This window comes from Cydia amplana, chromosome 15, assembly GCF_948474715.1.
Source record: "Cydia amplana chromosome 15, ilCydAmpl1.1, whole genome shotgun sequence".
Lineage (NCBI taxonomy): Eukaryota > Metazoa > Arthropoda > Insecta > Lepidoptera > Tortricidae > Cydia > Cydia amplana.
Window position 1 is genome coordinate 5,375,928 of NC_086083.1, and position 16,091 is coordinate 5,392,018.

The following is a 16,091-nucleotide window of genomic DNA, read 5'->3' on the forward strand; positions in this document are numbered from 1 at the left end:
CGAAAAAGCGGCCAAGTGCGAGTCGGACTCGCCCATGAAGGGTTCCGTATTTAGGCGATTTATGACGTATAAAAAAAAACTACTTACTAGATCTCGTTCAAACCAATTTTTGGTGGAAGTTTACATGGTAATGTACATCATATATTTTTTTTAGTTTTATCATTCTCTTATTTTAGAAGTTACACGGGGAGGACACACATTTTACCACTTTGGAAGTGTCTCTCGCGCAAACTATTCAGTTTAGAAAAAAATGATATTAGAAACCTCAATATCATTTTTGAAGACCTATCCATAGATACCCCACACGTATGGGTTTGATGAAAAAAATTTTTTTGAGTTTCAGTCCGAAGTATGGGGAACCCCAAAAATTTATTGTTTTTTTTCTATTTTTGTGTGAAAATCTTAATGCGGTTCACAGAATACATCTACTTACCAAGTTTCAACAGTATAGTTCTTATAGTTTCGGAGAAAAGTGGCTGTGACATACGGACGGACAGACAGACGGACAGACAGACAGACAGACAGACAGACAGACATGACGAATCTATAAGAGGTCCGTTTTTTGCCATTTGGCTACGGAACCCTAAAAATGACACAGCCCTCCAGTGGCAGAGGCCGAACCGGCGTCATCAGCTTACACGGATAACATAGGAAGATTAGGAACTTTAGGAAGGTACATATATTTAGTATATGACAACTATTTACTATTTTAGTTTATAATCGTAAGTAATCCTTGATGAATTGACTATCAATTACAATAAATCACTTCATTAAAAAATCCTATCTCAACGCTGCTTTTGAAATCTTAGAAAAACGATAAGGTCAAGTGAGGTACGCTATCTCCCCAGGTAATCGGGAATTATAGGGATATAAAAAAGCCTGGACATTCCCAAATTAAGAACACCTCGTATCGCAGTTTTGACAGTTTTGGCATAGCCAGTTTTATGTTAAGCCATTCCATTTTACGGTAGATCTAAATCATTTCAAAAATGAAACTAAAATCATTAATCCTTTTGGGTAAACTTTTTCGCAGCAAGCTGTTGAATTTAATTTCTAACTCCGTACGTTTTGGTTACGAGAGAGCTCGCTGTAAATAATCCTTTAAGATTTATGCTTTTAATATTAGGTGAGGCGCGAAATTCGGGTCCGACTGCAGTGTACATGCACCTTTATATTGCTGGAGTATTGTAGAGATTTATGCATGGGTTGGCGCAAATATAAGGAATGCACTCTGATTTGTTAGATGTATTTTCCGATATTTTTTTTTTCTTGTATAATAAATTCCGATCGTCTTTTTTCCCTGTATAAAAATTTCCGCACGCCTTTTTTCCCTATAGATATATTTCCTGGTATATATAAATCTGAACGCCTTCTTTCCGTATAGACATATTTTCCGATAGATTTATTTTCTTATACACAAATATCTGAACGCCTTCTTTCCCTGTATTTTTTTAACATAATGCAATATTTTATAGTCCTTAATTTTACTAGGGGACAAATTCCCGGCTGTCTTTTTTCCTGATCAGAAATTTTAAAATAGATATGATTCTTGATAGAAAATTATATAATATGTATTCGCAATGTAATAAACTAAATAGACAGAAAGTTATCTACACGTATAAACTGTATAGAGTGTTGTGGAAGGAAACACTTGACGAGTTTTTATATATTTATTAAATTAATATTTGTGGGAGCACTAACAATCAGAAGTTACCGACGCCATCTTCAATGCAAGAGAGAGTCAGCTGCCACAGACAACACACACAATTCAAAGTATACAAATAGTTAATACCAACCTAACATCCCTTTCCTTAAGTTTACGTTATACATCATAATTACATTAATGACCAGTCTCTTGTTTAACTCATCTTTATAACATGCTATGTTAGTCTTTGAGTTAGCTAAGTTTTAACAATAAAATGATCTACACATCTAAACATTACAGTCTATCCCTTTAACTGGTCTCTAAAGTCATTACTAAAATTTAATGTGTTTATGTTTAAGTACGACTGTTTACATTTTTATGAAATAGCTTACAAAACTACAACTACAAAACTACATTACATTCAGTTGACTAAACTATATTTTAAATTTCTGTTATATAACGCTTTGGAGGTATAACAGTACGTCCTGATCTAGTCACCCGGTGATCAGTCATTACTGATGCTGGAGTATCCGTCTCCTGTCTTGCCTCTGCCACTTCCATACTTCTTTCCCCTCGTGGTGAGCAAGATCGCATGGGAGACGATTGTGTCAAGTCACTGTTCAAGATACTATAGTTATGAATAAGATGAATCCTATTTCTTACATAAGTTACATCATTATCAGTTTTTATCACATATGACCTATTATTACTTAACCGTTTTACAATTACAGCCTTTTCCCAAGTACTGTGTGGATTTTTCTTATAATAAACCTGGTCACCTGGATACAATATGGACAATGATTGTTTCAATTTATTTTTGTACTCTTGACTGATCGCCAAATTTGACTCGACTAAATTGACATGGTAAGACATATCAGATTCATTTTCTGGAATAAAATGGTCTTTCATAGCTGCTCTAGACAAAGTATCAGATATATACATCTCCTTGCCAGGTATGTGAATCACTTCTAAATCATACTTCTGCAAAGTTAACATCATACGCTGCAGTCTTGCCGGTACCTCATGCAAAGGTTTTTTAAACAGATAAACTAACGGTTTATGATCCGTGTGCACTATGACTTTACGTCCATAGACATATTGATTGAATTTACAACATCCAAATTGAATTGCAAATAGCTCTTTTTCAATTTGTGCAAAATTTTCTTGTGACTTAGTTAGTGTTCTAGAACTATATGCAATTGGCCTATTATTTTGCATAATTACAGCACCTATCGTTGACTTGGACGAGTCAACTGACAAAATCAGAGGTAAATTGACATCATAGTGTACTAAGACTGGTGTATTACATATTATTTCTTTTAATTCACAATACTCTCTTTCATAGTTACTGTCCCACTGCCAGGGAACGTCTTTTTTTAACAAAGTTCTCATGAGTGTGGTCTTTGCCGACAAATTATCAATGAAACATCCTACAAAATTTACCATGCCGAGAAATCTTTGTAATTCTTTAACATTACTTGGACTTGGCATTTCCTTGATCGCTTTGACTCTTTCCTGACTGACTTTGACACCGTCTCGGTTAAAAATATATCCTAAAAATTCTACTTCCGACACTCCGAATTTGCATTTTGACTTATTTAATTTTAAATTGACTTGTCTAGCCCTATCTAGCACTTTTTTAAGTCTCTGATTATGAATCTCTGGTGTCTCTCCATGAACTAAAAAATCATCTACAAAAATGAGAACACCCTCTATGTCACCAAATAGTTCACTAATAACTCTATAAAAAATCTCTGTTGATGCATTTATGCCAAACGGTAATCTAAGATATTTATATCTGCCAAAGGGAGTTTGGAATGTGCAAAGTTCTGAACTCTCCTCATCAAGTTTCAAAGACCAAAATCCTGAGAACGCATCAAGGTGTGAAAAACAAGTAGCACCTTTCAATTGTGACCTAATCTCATCAATGTTTTTTAATGGATAATGTTCTCTCATAATATTTTTGTTCAAATTTCTAGGATCTAGACATATTCTAGGCTGACCTGTTGACTTGACAGTGACTACCACCGAGTTGACCCATGCCGTTGGTTTGGTGACTTTTTCAATGACTTTCATGCTCTCCATACGATCCAGCTCATCACGTAGATCCTTCAGTAGCGCAAATGGTACCTTCCTTGGAGGATCAATGCATGGCACAGCATCTGGCTTCAGTTTCAGATGACAGACAGGAGGCAGGCACCCCAGACCCTGGAAAACATCATTGTATTGTGTAAGCATTTGACAATTACTTTCTTTTATTACTTCTTCAGTTAGGTGATACACACGTTTGACTATACCTATTCGATCACATGTGTCTAGGCCTAATATTGTTTCACCATTTACGGTTGTGACCGCAAAGGTAATTTTTTCAACACGGTCATTAAAATGACATTCCAATTCAGTTTCACCTATCCGGGAATCGTGGACCCTACACATCAGCTTCCAGGGTTCGACCTTCCCCGAAAAATATGGTGCCGCCTTAACAGATTAAGAACGGGCCATGGCCGCTGCAATTATTTCTTAAATAAGTGGGGATGGAAGGATTCGGCCTTGTGTGAATGCGGCGACGACATCCAAACCATAGAACACATAATCGAACGCTGCCCTCTGCACGCATACACTGGAGCTAGAGAAGACCTGCTGCAACTCACACCCGACGCAGCAGCGTGGCTCAACTGTTTAAATGTTGACCTATAATTGTATTGTTTTGGACATCTTTTATTGTTTCGCGATAATTGTATATATGTAAAATATTGCCTATTTTGTAAAACATGCCATACGACTAAATAAGTTTCACCTATAATCGGTAGTTGACCTCTATATGCATTAGCTGTAAGACTTGTTTCAACTAGATTGTTAAGACCTAAACTTTTGTAAGTGTGTAATGACATCAAATCCAATTCTGCTCCTGTATCCAAAAGGCAATTAATATCTCTACCATTGACATTGACTTTTAAGTACCAAGACTTTTTATTTCTATTTTTGTTTTTTACTTGCCCCACAAATAACCTCTCAGAGCAATAAGCATTTTCATCATTGAGGTCGTCTACTTCAAGTTGTCTAATAGTTTTATTTTTAAAGCAATATTTAGCATAGTGACCATAAGAGTTACATGACCTGCATTGTACGTTGGCTGCTGGACACTTGAAGCGATGGACCTGCCCACAGCGCGTGCATGTAGACTGTTGATGTTGACCTCTCTGCCACGATCTTGATGAAGCTGACTGGGTATATTGTGGTTGACTCGACGACTGGTATCCCGACGTTGATTGACTTGACCGATTCCTTGATATTGACTGATTTCTTGACGCTGACTGACTTCTTGATGCTGACGGACTTCTTGACGCTGACTGACTTGACGTTGAATGTCTTGACTGACTGTTTGATCTGTGATGACTGCTACCACGGTTACTGCTTCTGCCCCTCAATTGCAACACATTCTGTGTGCCGGTGCTTTCCTGTACTATTCTGTCTGAATCTTGTTGAGCCGCAATGACAGCTTTTGCAAGCTCGCGTGTTCTGGAATAAGACAAATTGGGCTCTTGTAATAGCCGTTGTCGCACATGTGATAGTTCTGAACTCATGTTTGCAATAAAAATATCTCTGACGAGAGATTCCCTAAGCTCTTTAAATTCACAATCTTTGCTTTTATTTTCTAAATCAGTTATGAAATCATCGATGTTTTCAGATTTCATCTGCTTCCGTGTGAAAAACATATATCGAGTCATGGTTAGGTTCTTTTGTGGTTCAAAATGTGTGTCAAACTTCTTTTTTACTTCTGCCAATTGACATTTGTCGAATTCTAAGCTGAAAGAATTGAATATTTCCAAACCTTTAGCGCCCATCGAGTGCAACATGATCGCTATTTTTCTCTTGTCTTCCGCCTTGTCAAGTCCCGATGCCAATAAATATATTTCAAACCGCTGCCACCACCTCTTCCATTCTTCTGCATTATTATTTGTGGTGTCCGACGAGATCATGAGCTTCGGTAAAGATGTACCAAGCACATGCGGCTTGATTCCGAGATCTTCAGTTCCATCCGCCATTGCCGATGTTTTAGGTTTTCCTTGTGTGACCTTGTCTCGCTTTCGCTTGACTTGCGTGTTTTCTTCTGTGTCACTCATCAGTATCACAACACTTCTGACACCATGTTGTGGAAGGAAACACTTGACGAGTTTTTATATATTTATTAAATTAATATTTGTGGGAGCACTAACAATCAGAAGTTACCGACGCCATCTTCAATGCAAGAGAGAGTCAGCTGCCACAGACAACACACACAATTCAAAGTATACAAATAGTTAATACCAACCTAACATAAGAGGATTAATAGGCGTACTTCTGTCAAGTGCCTAACTAAGTACAACGTTTCACTCGTTTGATTTGATTACTGATTGGTAAAATTCCTTTAAAGATAACTAACCATGATACACAAAATATTCCACACAAGATTGCAAACAGGGTCCAAGCAAATAAGAAGTTTTGCCCCTAGTAAAATGAATGACCATGAAATTTTTCGTTAAACAACAAAAATACAGGGAAAGAAGGCGTTCAGATATTTGTGTATAAGAAAATAAATCTATCGGAAAATATGTCTATACGGAAAGAAGGCGTTCAGATTTATATATACAAGAAAAAAAATATACCAGGAAATATATCTATAGGGAAAAAAGGCGTGCGGAAATTTTTATACAGGGAAAAAAGACGATCGGAATTTATTATACAAGAAAAAAAAAATATCGGAAAATACATCTAACAAATCCACGCCATACATCAAAAATCATTTGCGTTTATATGTGTGCACGGCACGTCTGTACACGCGTCATTGTGTATGTGTGGGTAAGTCGCTTTACTGAGAGCACGCCAGAAGTCCGTCAGATTCATGTCGCGGGGCGAGCACGGGGCGAGGTAATGCGAGTCCGGGCGGGGCGGTGCGTGGCCGTTCTGTATGATAATACTATTACTTATTCTGTGCCTGAACATAAGATATTAATCGTTCGAACGATTCGACTGCTCAGTTAGTTCATTCCATTTCCATTCCAAATTGTACTGGAACAAAATTACAAGCTCACCAAAATACTACTGAAGACATACATAATATAGGTAAAACAGACAGCCCCATTTGCAGAGCGTGCATGGAAGAAGAAGAAACAGCAAAACATATTCTCCTACACTGTAAACAGGAACCAATACCTAGGGACTCCGTGCACACTGAAGGAGGCAGTCAGCAACCTGAAGACACTGCTAGGTTTCACGGAGGAGCTGGGGTGGCTAGAGTAGAGCTACCTCGTGTTCACGCAAAATAGGCACAATGGTTGTCGACTTGCAGAAAATGCCCAGTATAAAACTAGTTCCATTCTAACCAGTGAAGTGTTAGGTTTATAAATATTTATATTACTTAGTATTGAAACAATACATTTCCTAGACAATAAATAACTAAATACATATTTGAGGTCTGACCGTCTAGCATGAGTCGTGATTATATTATAATTATATAATCTTTCACTCGGGACTCAAAATTAGCACTCGAAGAAAAATCTAAATTCGCTCACTTGTTCCACAAATGAGAGAGAGAGACACATTTTATATAACACCAAATAAATTACATTTTACATTAAAGGAAAGTTATACAGTATTGCTGGTCAAATCAATTACTTCCTAATAGTAACAAAACGAATACCTTGATGAAATCTAAACCTCAGTTAAATGTCAATTAAATCTCTATAAATGTTTGAATGAACGAGTGACTGTAACACTAGAGCGACCGAATGAATAATTGAAGTACTCTGAAGCGGAGCTCAGACTGACATTAGTCACAGAATTCATTTAAAAGCTGACTCACTATTCGCACGGAGAATTATATGTTCTCTCACTTTGGGTTCTGTTTTCAAATTACTGGATTCTTCCCGTTTCTGACGTGTAGGTCTGTACACAAATGTATAAATCTGACAATTTTCACTTAAACTGAATGAGGATTAACTGTGAATTCTCGCGCTGCGACGATTTTCAGCTCGGCGAGAAAGACACAGATAATTTTAGATCGATATTTGCAGAAAATCAGATCAGAAATCAAAGATAAAACGTGTATTTATTTACAGTGTATGAGTTTGACATTCAGCTTTTGACACAGCAAAGAAAATAATACATAAACAAAGGTTTAGCCTACACTCATATAAAAACGTAACTTTACGTAACTTCGGACGTAAGGGATGAATCAATTTCAAGATTGCTGCACAGTAATTTAACTCAGTACAGTCAGCATCAATAGTAGCGAATGAAAAAACGCCACAAAAGTATCTGAAGGGTTCACGGAAAGAACATGTCTAGTCACTATGGCAACGTTTTGAGTTATCGCGGTTTGAAAGGAACGATGTACAGGGTCCTAGCTAAATTGGTTGTCTTACGCTATGGAATGTCTAAATTAGCTAGAACCCTAAATAGCGTAACAATCACGGAACGTGACTGTACATAATCAACCATATTATTTTCGTATTTAGGTGTTTTAAAGTGAGAAAAAAGGAGAAATATTTATGATTGCAGAGGTAACAGAAGCTGTAACTAACAGTTCATTGAGACACATTTTGAGAATCTAATTTTTCCAAAAAAGTGACTACACATGTTCTTTCCGTGTATCCTTCATCTGCTAACCTGGAATACAGATCACAGATTTGTTCTTTGTATAGACAGTAGGCACTACTTTAAATCGAGGAGCTACTTTTTACTGCCTCATCTGTTAAACTTGGTGTAAACCCAATGTTTGACTTGGTCAACAGTTCAACACTTTAGCACTCAATTTGTTTGTTTTGTCTTCACCCATTCTAAGCCCTGAATTATTAAAAGGTCAATTTATAGAAGTACCGGGTAGACGATTTAAAACGAAGCGACATTTCACCGTAACGAAAATAGAATGTTTTTATAAAGCCCCTACTCGCGGCAGGATAAATGCGTTTCGGTTATTTGCGGGGAAATTGTTTTTGGCCTGCTATTACCGGACACGGTGTTTGATAAAGTGGGAATATGTGGACATTTTTGTATAAAAAAGTGTGCACCTAGTGTTGAAACAGATGGTATCAGCGTTAAAGGTCACATAGGTCGTCAGAGAGAAAAAAACACATACCTATTTACCTTTCTAATTTTCTTTTATATTCAGTTACATATAACGATATGTAACTGAATATAAAAGAACGACCCTGCATATCACAGCAGTATAATTTTAATATTAAGCTAGTTATATAGCCGAGTGATCTGACGAGCAAATTTTTAAACAGAAGTATATTTTTAGAGTAATTAAGATAAAAGGTAAAAACCCGCGCGACGGCCATATTTTCCGTCGCATGTTTCCCGCAGCGCGCCATTATATTTTTTATTTATTATATTTATTTAAGGATCACCAACGGTTAATACATCTACACAATTACATAGGAACAAGGACATTTAACATTAACAGATGCTTAGCCACTTATAGGTGACCACAGCTCACACACGTACATGTCAAAGAGAGTATACATATAAACAACTAAAATAATTGAGAATAAATTAACTTAAAGTTACTTAATATCTTTTGTTTTCTTCTAATTTCCTGGCTTAACTTTAAGTTGCCACCGGGAAAGCAGTAACGTAAGGAATAACTCCATTTTGATCAAATAAATCAAATCGCTAAGGAAATATATCCCAGGTCGCCATACTTTATGGATATTTCATTACTGCAGCTAGGCGAGAGAGATCTATTGAGGTGGAAATAAAGTTTATTGGTTCTATCTTTTAAGTGAATTTTGCGAGATTTTGAGGTTCATTTATTATCCATGCGGTCGGCCGAGATGATTATGTTTCTTTGAAAATCAAAATACAAATACAAATACAAAATACAAATGCATTTATTTCATTACTTTTTACATCAGTTCTTAGGTATAATATAAGGGTTAGGTAGGTAATTAGTCCATCTTAGGTACATGAAGTAAGTACAGTATTTATCTAAACATTGTGCAACAAATTGTGTAAGGAATGAAATCATCCGAGTAGAACTAGACAAACTCGTTTTATGTCTAACATGAAGATCGGGGTACGGCAGTGCCCCGCCAAGTCGAGCAAAACAAAGAGGCACGGACGTACCATCCTTTTCTCGAAGCGATTCAGGTCATTTTCGACGTCCTGTGAATTTGTGCTAGCTAAATCTAGAAACCTGAACTTTCAGTGTCATATAGGGCTTAACATGCTTTATCTGGGAGTACGGCAGTGTCCCGCCATGTCGAGCAAAATAAAGAGGTAAGGCCGTACCATCCTTTTCTCGAAGCGATTTAGGTCATTTTCGACGATGCTGGCTAAAGCTAGAACCCTGATAGCCAAGTCATTATACGTATTAAAAATTAAAGATACCTATTCTATAGATACGGTTTTAACACCCCCTGGCACTGACTAAAATAACCGACTTGGTTTCACGTAACATCTCAAAACTTTTTTGTAGTAGAAGATTTGAATTGCGTTGCGAGACTTACATCTTTTTATTACATGTAATGTTTTTGATGTCATGTAATAAATAATCTTCCTCGCGTTGTCCCGGCATTTTGCCACGGCTCATGGGAGCCTGGGGTCCGCTTGGCAACTAATCCCAGTAATTGGCGTGGGCACTAGTTTTTACGAAAGCGACTGCCATCTGACCTTCCAACCCAGAGGGTAAACTAGGCCCGTTTGGGATTAGTCCGGTTTCCTCACGATGTTTTCCTTCACCGAAAAGCGACTGGTAAATATCAAATGATATTTCGTACATAAGTTACGAAAAACTCATTGGTACGAGCCGGGGTTCGAACCCGCGACCTCCGGATTGCAAGTCGCACGCTCTTACCGCTAGGCCACCAGCGTTTTTGATGTCATGTAATGTTTGTTCTAAAATAATTCGAGTAGAACGCTGACAGCTTAGCGGTAAGAAAGTGCGACTTTCAATCCGGAGGTTGCGGGTTCACGGGTTCAAACCCTGGTTCGTACCAATGAGTTTTTTGTTACTTATGTACCTACGATATAATTATCATTTGATACTTACCAGTCGCTTTTCGGTGAAGGAAAACATCGTTAGGAAACCGGACTAATGCTAATAAGGACTAGTTTCCCCTCTGGGTTAGATAGAAGGTCAGGTGGCATTCGCTTTCGTAAAAACTAGTCCAATAGACCTACAAACATTAAGGATGACTCACTTTAGACAGGGCCGTGTCCGGGCCGGAGCATCCGGCGCTTCGTTTTCTATGGAAATCATCACATGATCACCTGTCATCTGTCATGCCCGGACACGGCCCGGTCTAACGTAAGTCATCCTTTATTTTATGTCACCGATCAGTAGTGAGAAACGAACGCTTTACCTGTCACTATCGTCACAGAATAAATAATAGTACTAAGTACAGAAGACTCACTCTCTAACAAAACGCGTCTGTTACGATCAGCACAGATATAACCGCTAGGTGGCGACAGCGCCACGCGCGGCTTATGGCTTTCCCCAAAATTGGGGCCGAACGGATGTACTTTTAGCTACCTGTAGCAAAGCGACGAAATCGCGGAGTGAGACACGCCTGCTATCGTACAAAGCGTGCCCATAGCACGCCCGCTGGTCATTGAATTCCTTCTTGCGATACCATTATATTTGTTTGAAAAGATATAGTGGCTTCGCTTCATACGTTACTTGTATATTTTATTAACATTTCCTACCGCAAGCGCCCCGAATGTAATATCTCACTCCCAGAACTGTACGGAGAAGAAAAACGTGGCAGGTAGAAATTCTGTTCCGATTGTAAAAGTACAATCACATTGTACCGTAGGCCGGCGCAATGCAGTGACCTGGATGAGTCCTTTTACTGCAGTTGCATTTGATACTGTTTGCCGTAGGTTCAGCCAGCAGAGTTTAAAAAAAAGTTACAAGGAAAGGTACCCAACTGACCGGCTCCGATTAGATTTATTTTTATACAGGTATGTTATAGAGGGGTGTCATTCTGATTCCCTAACAACGTTTGTCCTAAAGTCACTTGCCCTAACTGGTTTGTCCTAATGGGCACATGCCCTAACGATCAATTGTCATAACGATTATTTTCCATAATGTAAGGTTCTGAAAAATGGTTAGGTTTTAGAACCTGCTGCCACAAAAATGGGTTAGGTTAGGGTTAGAACTGCGACCCTCGCAAAAAAGAAAATTAGCTTAATAACATTAGGATAAGCAATAAATAATTAGGGAAACCAAAATTAGGGTTTTTAGTGTTAGGACAACTGATCATTATGACAAACAATATTAGGGAATGCAAAGATAGGAGAAAAGACTTTAGGGATTCAGATATAGATCCGTTATAGAATAGTCTAAAATAACAGACACGTATTTTTTTTATCTGCCCAAACTCGACATATTGGGAGATTTGTTCCTAAAGTAGGTAAGTAAGAAAATTATACTGTAATTCAATTTGATCTACTATTCTTTTTTTTTCTGTATATCTGGTTAATAATTAGGAAGTTATTATGTTATCAATATTTTGTTTGTTTACACCGTTGCAATTAAAAAAAGTAACCATAATTGGAGTTATTAAGTAGATAGTTAACAGTAAAGTTACGTTGTTTTGTTTTGACTGAATGAAGCCACAATAGCGGGAGCGCCACGTGTGCCGTGGGCCTGAATCATTAATGGTATAATTTCGCCGGCTAACCGAATTGCCCGCTGTTTGTTATTAAGCAGTCTATCCAGTTCCGTGGCAAAAATAAGCTACAGTTATCATTATTAAACTAGCTTTGTGGTATTCTCTGTTCATTTGGTTCTTATGTCAATATTTTTTTCTGCTCGCCCTTAAGGGGCCCACTGATTAACAGTCCGCCGGACGATATCGGCCTGTCAGTTGTTCGGAGCTGTCAAATTTTTGTTCTAACTGACAGGCCGATATCGCTCGGCGGACTGTTAATCAGTGGGCCCCTTTAGAAATATGATCAAAGTTTATTATTCAAGTAGGCATATTACGATGCGCTTATGAACGTCAAATAAAGCTACACCGCTATCGCAAGATAATATCTATACTTACATATTATAAAACTCTCATTTTTTTATTAAAAAAAAAACAGAATACATACACATTTCACAAGCCACACCTTTCAGTATCAGAGTCGTGTATATCTGTACTTAGATATTGCAGTAAAACTCTACCCACAAACGACGTGGCATAAACCCATTTACTGCGCCGTTATTCCCATGTACAGTAAGCTAATTTTCTGACTTATTACCCAGTATAAATGGACCCCAGTAAAGGTATCTTTCTTGTAGATCTAAAGGGCATAATATACTGGAGTGTTTGCTTAGGAATACAGGACTAGCAAAACGTGCCTGGGTCGTATTTGCGTGTCAACTCTGAATTAAAACTATCCAGGAATCCGCGATCAGTGGCGTTGTAAGTTTCCTAGTTATGCTAGACACGTACTAGGGCTGTCACCGTCTGGTTTACTGTTTGGAATAGTTTCGTCCTCGAACTGAACGGAATTATAACGAACTAAAACTTTTTGAATATAGTTTGGCCAGGCCAGGAACTGTCTCATTTACACATAGACATAGATAATCATACTGTTTTTGTCTTACACAAGTAAAGGCACCCAAAAGAAAGGGATGAGTATAGTTTTTTGTTCTTATTTACTGACAAAATCCAGGCTATAGTTGTGCTTGTTTACTCTTGTTGTTGCGTTTACATCCTACATTCATTATTGGTTTCTATAAATGGAAACTACGTACGTGATACCACCATCCTGCGGTCGTGTGACATCACGGACCCCTAATGTAAACAAATAGGTTCACTGTACTGTACTTTACGGCTTCATGAATAAACTTGTTTATATTTGACCGCCCAAAAGCTGTGACGTTTCATTTATAAATACCTAAGTGCCTATTTCTGCCTATTCTGGGACGTGATATTAAGAGCGTACCTGGTTCCCTTAAAAATACAGCTGTTACAGTCCGTATTTTTCATAGCTAACAATTGTTTTCTTTAGGTTGATTACCGTAATAGTATCGAGATTTTCAGCGAAAAGGTCGAAGAAAGATTTTACTACGACACTATAATTTAGCCTCTTCGAGGAAGATTTAGCAGTGAATGAGATGCAGTATTATACAAATCTACATTTCGTTTCTTTTTTTAACGCTGAAAAATTAGAAACGTGCAAATAAATAGTTTTGACAACCCTGCATAAAAGCTAAACCGAAGTTAGAAACGTTACGAGTATCTAGAGAAGGGCGGTGATATCATCAAAATTAATTAACGTTGCGAATATTATTATAAAATATGAGGGCTAAGTATAACATTATACTGATTAGATAAAAGTGATTTCCTTTATAGGTGATTTTGTCTCAGTGTTTGCAACTTTGGTGTAAATGTTTATACACACGTACTAACAAAATAAAGAATAATAAATAAATAATAAATTCCTATAGGTAGTCGTGTCAGCACAATACATCATAGCGAATAGTCTCGACCAACATCTAGAGAGACTCGCGCATGGGTGGTTGGATCAAGGGTCAGACGCAGAAGGCGGTAATTTTTCTAATAATTAAGGTATAAATATCTTTGCCTGTTTATTTACCGTAAATTTTGTCATTTACTTTTCTTTTTAGATGTTAATCACTTAAACTTCATGTATACAAGCTCACATATCTATTTGTTTAAAGCATTGTGAAAAACATTTTGCATTTCACGAATTTTCTTGTTCAAGTTCAAGTTTTCTTGTTCCTCACCGGCCCTGACCACCGTTTCCATATATACATAACAACAAACTCAACAACAGAAAAACACTCCGTGTAACCCAGCCCCCATAATAACCGGTGCGTTTCCGTTGTGTTTATCCGGATAATAGCCTCCATTAGCTATGTCCGGATAGCTGATTTACACGACTATCGGTACCGGTTATTAATTTAGCCCTAACCGGCACGAAAGAGATTAAGTGTGTTTACCGTTGTTTATGACTGGGCGGTTAATTTCGACCTAGTTTAGCCCCAGGCTGTGAGATTGATGTCTTGGAAGTGTCTGAGGTTTTTTTGGCGTGACTTAAACGGCCTATTTGTCCAATGTGTTGACGCCAGCAACGCTGAAACATAAAATACTTACATTAAATGTACCTACCAACCTGTATAACTTATGAAAGCAATAAACACACTGATTAATTATTAGGTACTGATTACTTGATCCAAAATTACTTACACATTGGTAAAATGACGAAACTAGAATCGTTACTATATTTGGTTAAGCAAATCTTGTCTGTAGAAAAAGACGGCAAATTTTAAAAATCGCGGGTTTGCAACACTACGTTTGAATTGTGCGAAAATCGCGTGTTATTGATATAGCTTATCTGTGGAACTGTTTTGTTTACATTTCATCGTTGTACGATGTACATTGCAGCTTTTTGTTAGTTCCCTAGGGATACGATACTTTAGTTTGCTTTACATTGTTACTGACATATCCAGCTTGACAGACTATAGTAAATATTCACGTTATGACTTCTTACAAGTTTAAAAAAATATACAAAAAGAAACTTTCTTAAGTAGTAACGCCCCGTTGTCACACATCGGTTTACCTATCATTTAAAAAATTAAGAAGATTTTCTTTGATATTCCAATGAAAGAGATTTAAAAACTAATTTAAAACTAGTAGTTCGCCCCGAACTGAGAACTCGCGGTTCGCCAAAAATATCAATTGAATGCAGTCGTCAAAGGATTGAAAACCGCGTACGATTTTTTGCAAGATCTGTGGAGCCCTTAACTGATACTGTATCTGTGGTAAGCCGAAATATTTCCTGTCAAATGTCAAATACCTATATTATGTTTATTTTATTTTATTTTTATCTTGCTAACTATTTCAAAATGGTAAATTTAAAAACGATATTATAAAAGTGTAAGCCGAGCACATTCATTTCATACCAAACTCGACCATACTTTCTTGCAAATAAAATGACCAGAATAGCAAGATACCTCACAAACAGCTTTTTTGCCTTCTAAGCTCTTCTAGCTCAATAACCCTTTGATCGAGCCTGCTCATAATTTAATGACTAAAATATAATGCCCTCGACTACATACACGTTTACCCAATTTCATTTAAATTACAACAAATTTACTTAAGTTATTGTGTATCAAACTATCTTCTGACAGTTCAGCTTAAAAACATCGAAATGCCGGGACGTGCCGCTAGCCAGCCGCGTGTTCAAAGTTGAATGTAAGAACTTCGCTTCGCTTCGCTCGCTCGTTCGATAAAAGTATTTACAAGTGTTTGATCTACATTTTCAACATTCTACCTACTATATTTTAACAGGTAAGTATCAAATTTCCCTTTCTTTACTCCACTTAAGCATTCTTGGGAAACTTTGGACTTTGAAGTTTCGTTACACAACTTGGCAATATCATTGAAATTCTCTTTAATAAAGGGACTATTGGAATACCTACATTGTCGCGTCAATTTCG

General features: G+C 37.3%; 1 protein-coding gene across 1 annotated transcript in view; it reads right to left on the bottom strand.

The window, feature by feature from the left end:
- The window catches only part of LOC134654496 (uncharacterized), a 397,768-nt gene that overhangs the window by 90,277 nt on the left and 291,400 nt on the right, over positions 1 to 16,091 (bottom strand). The window lies entirely within an intron of this gene.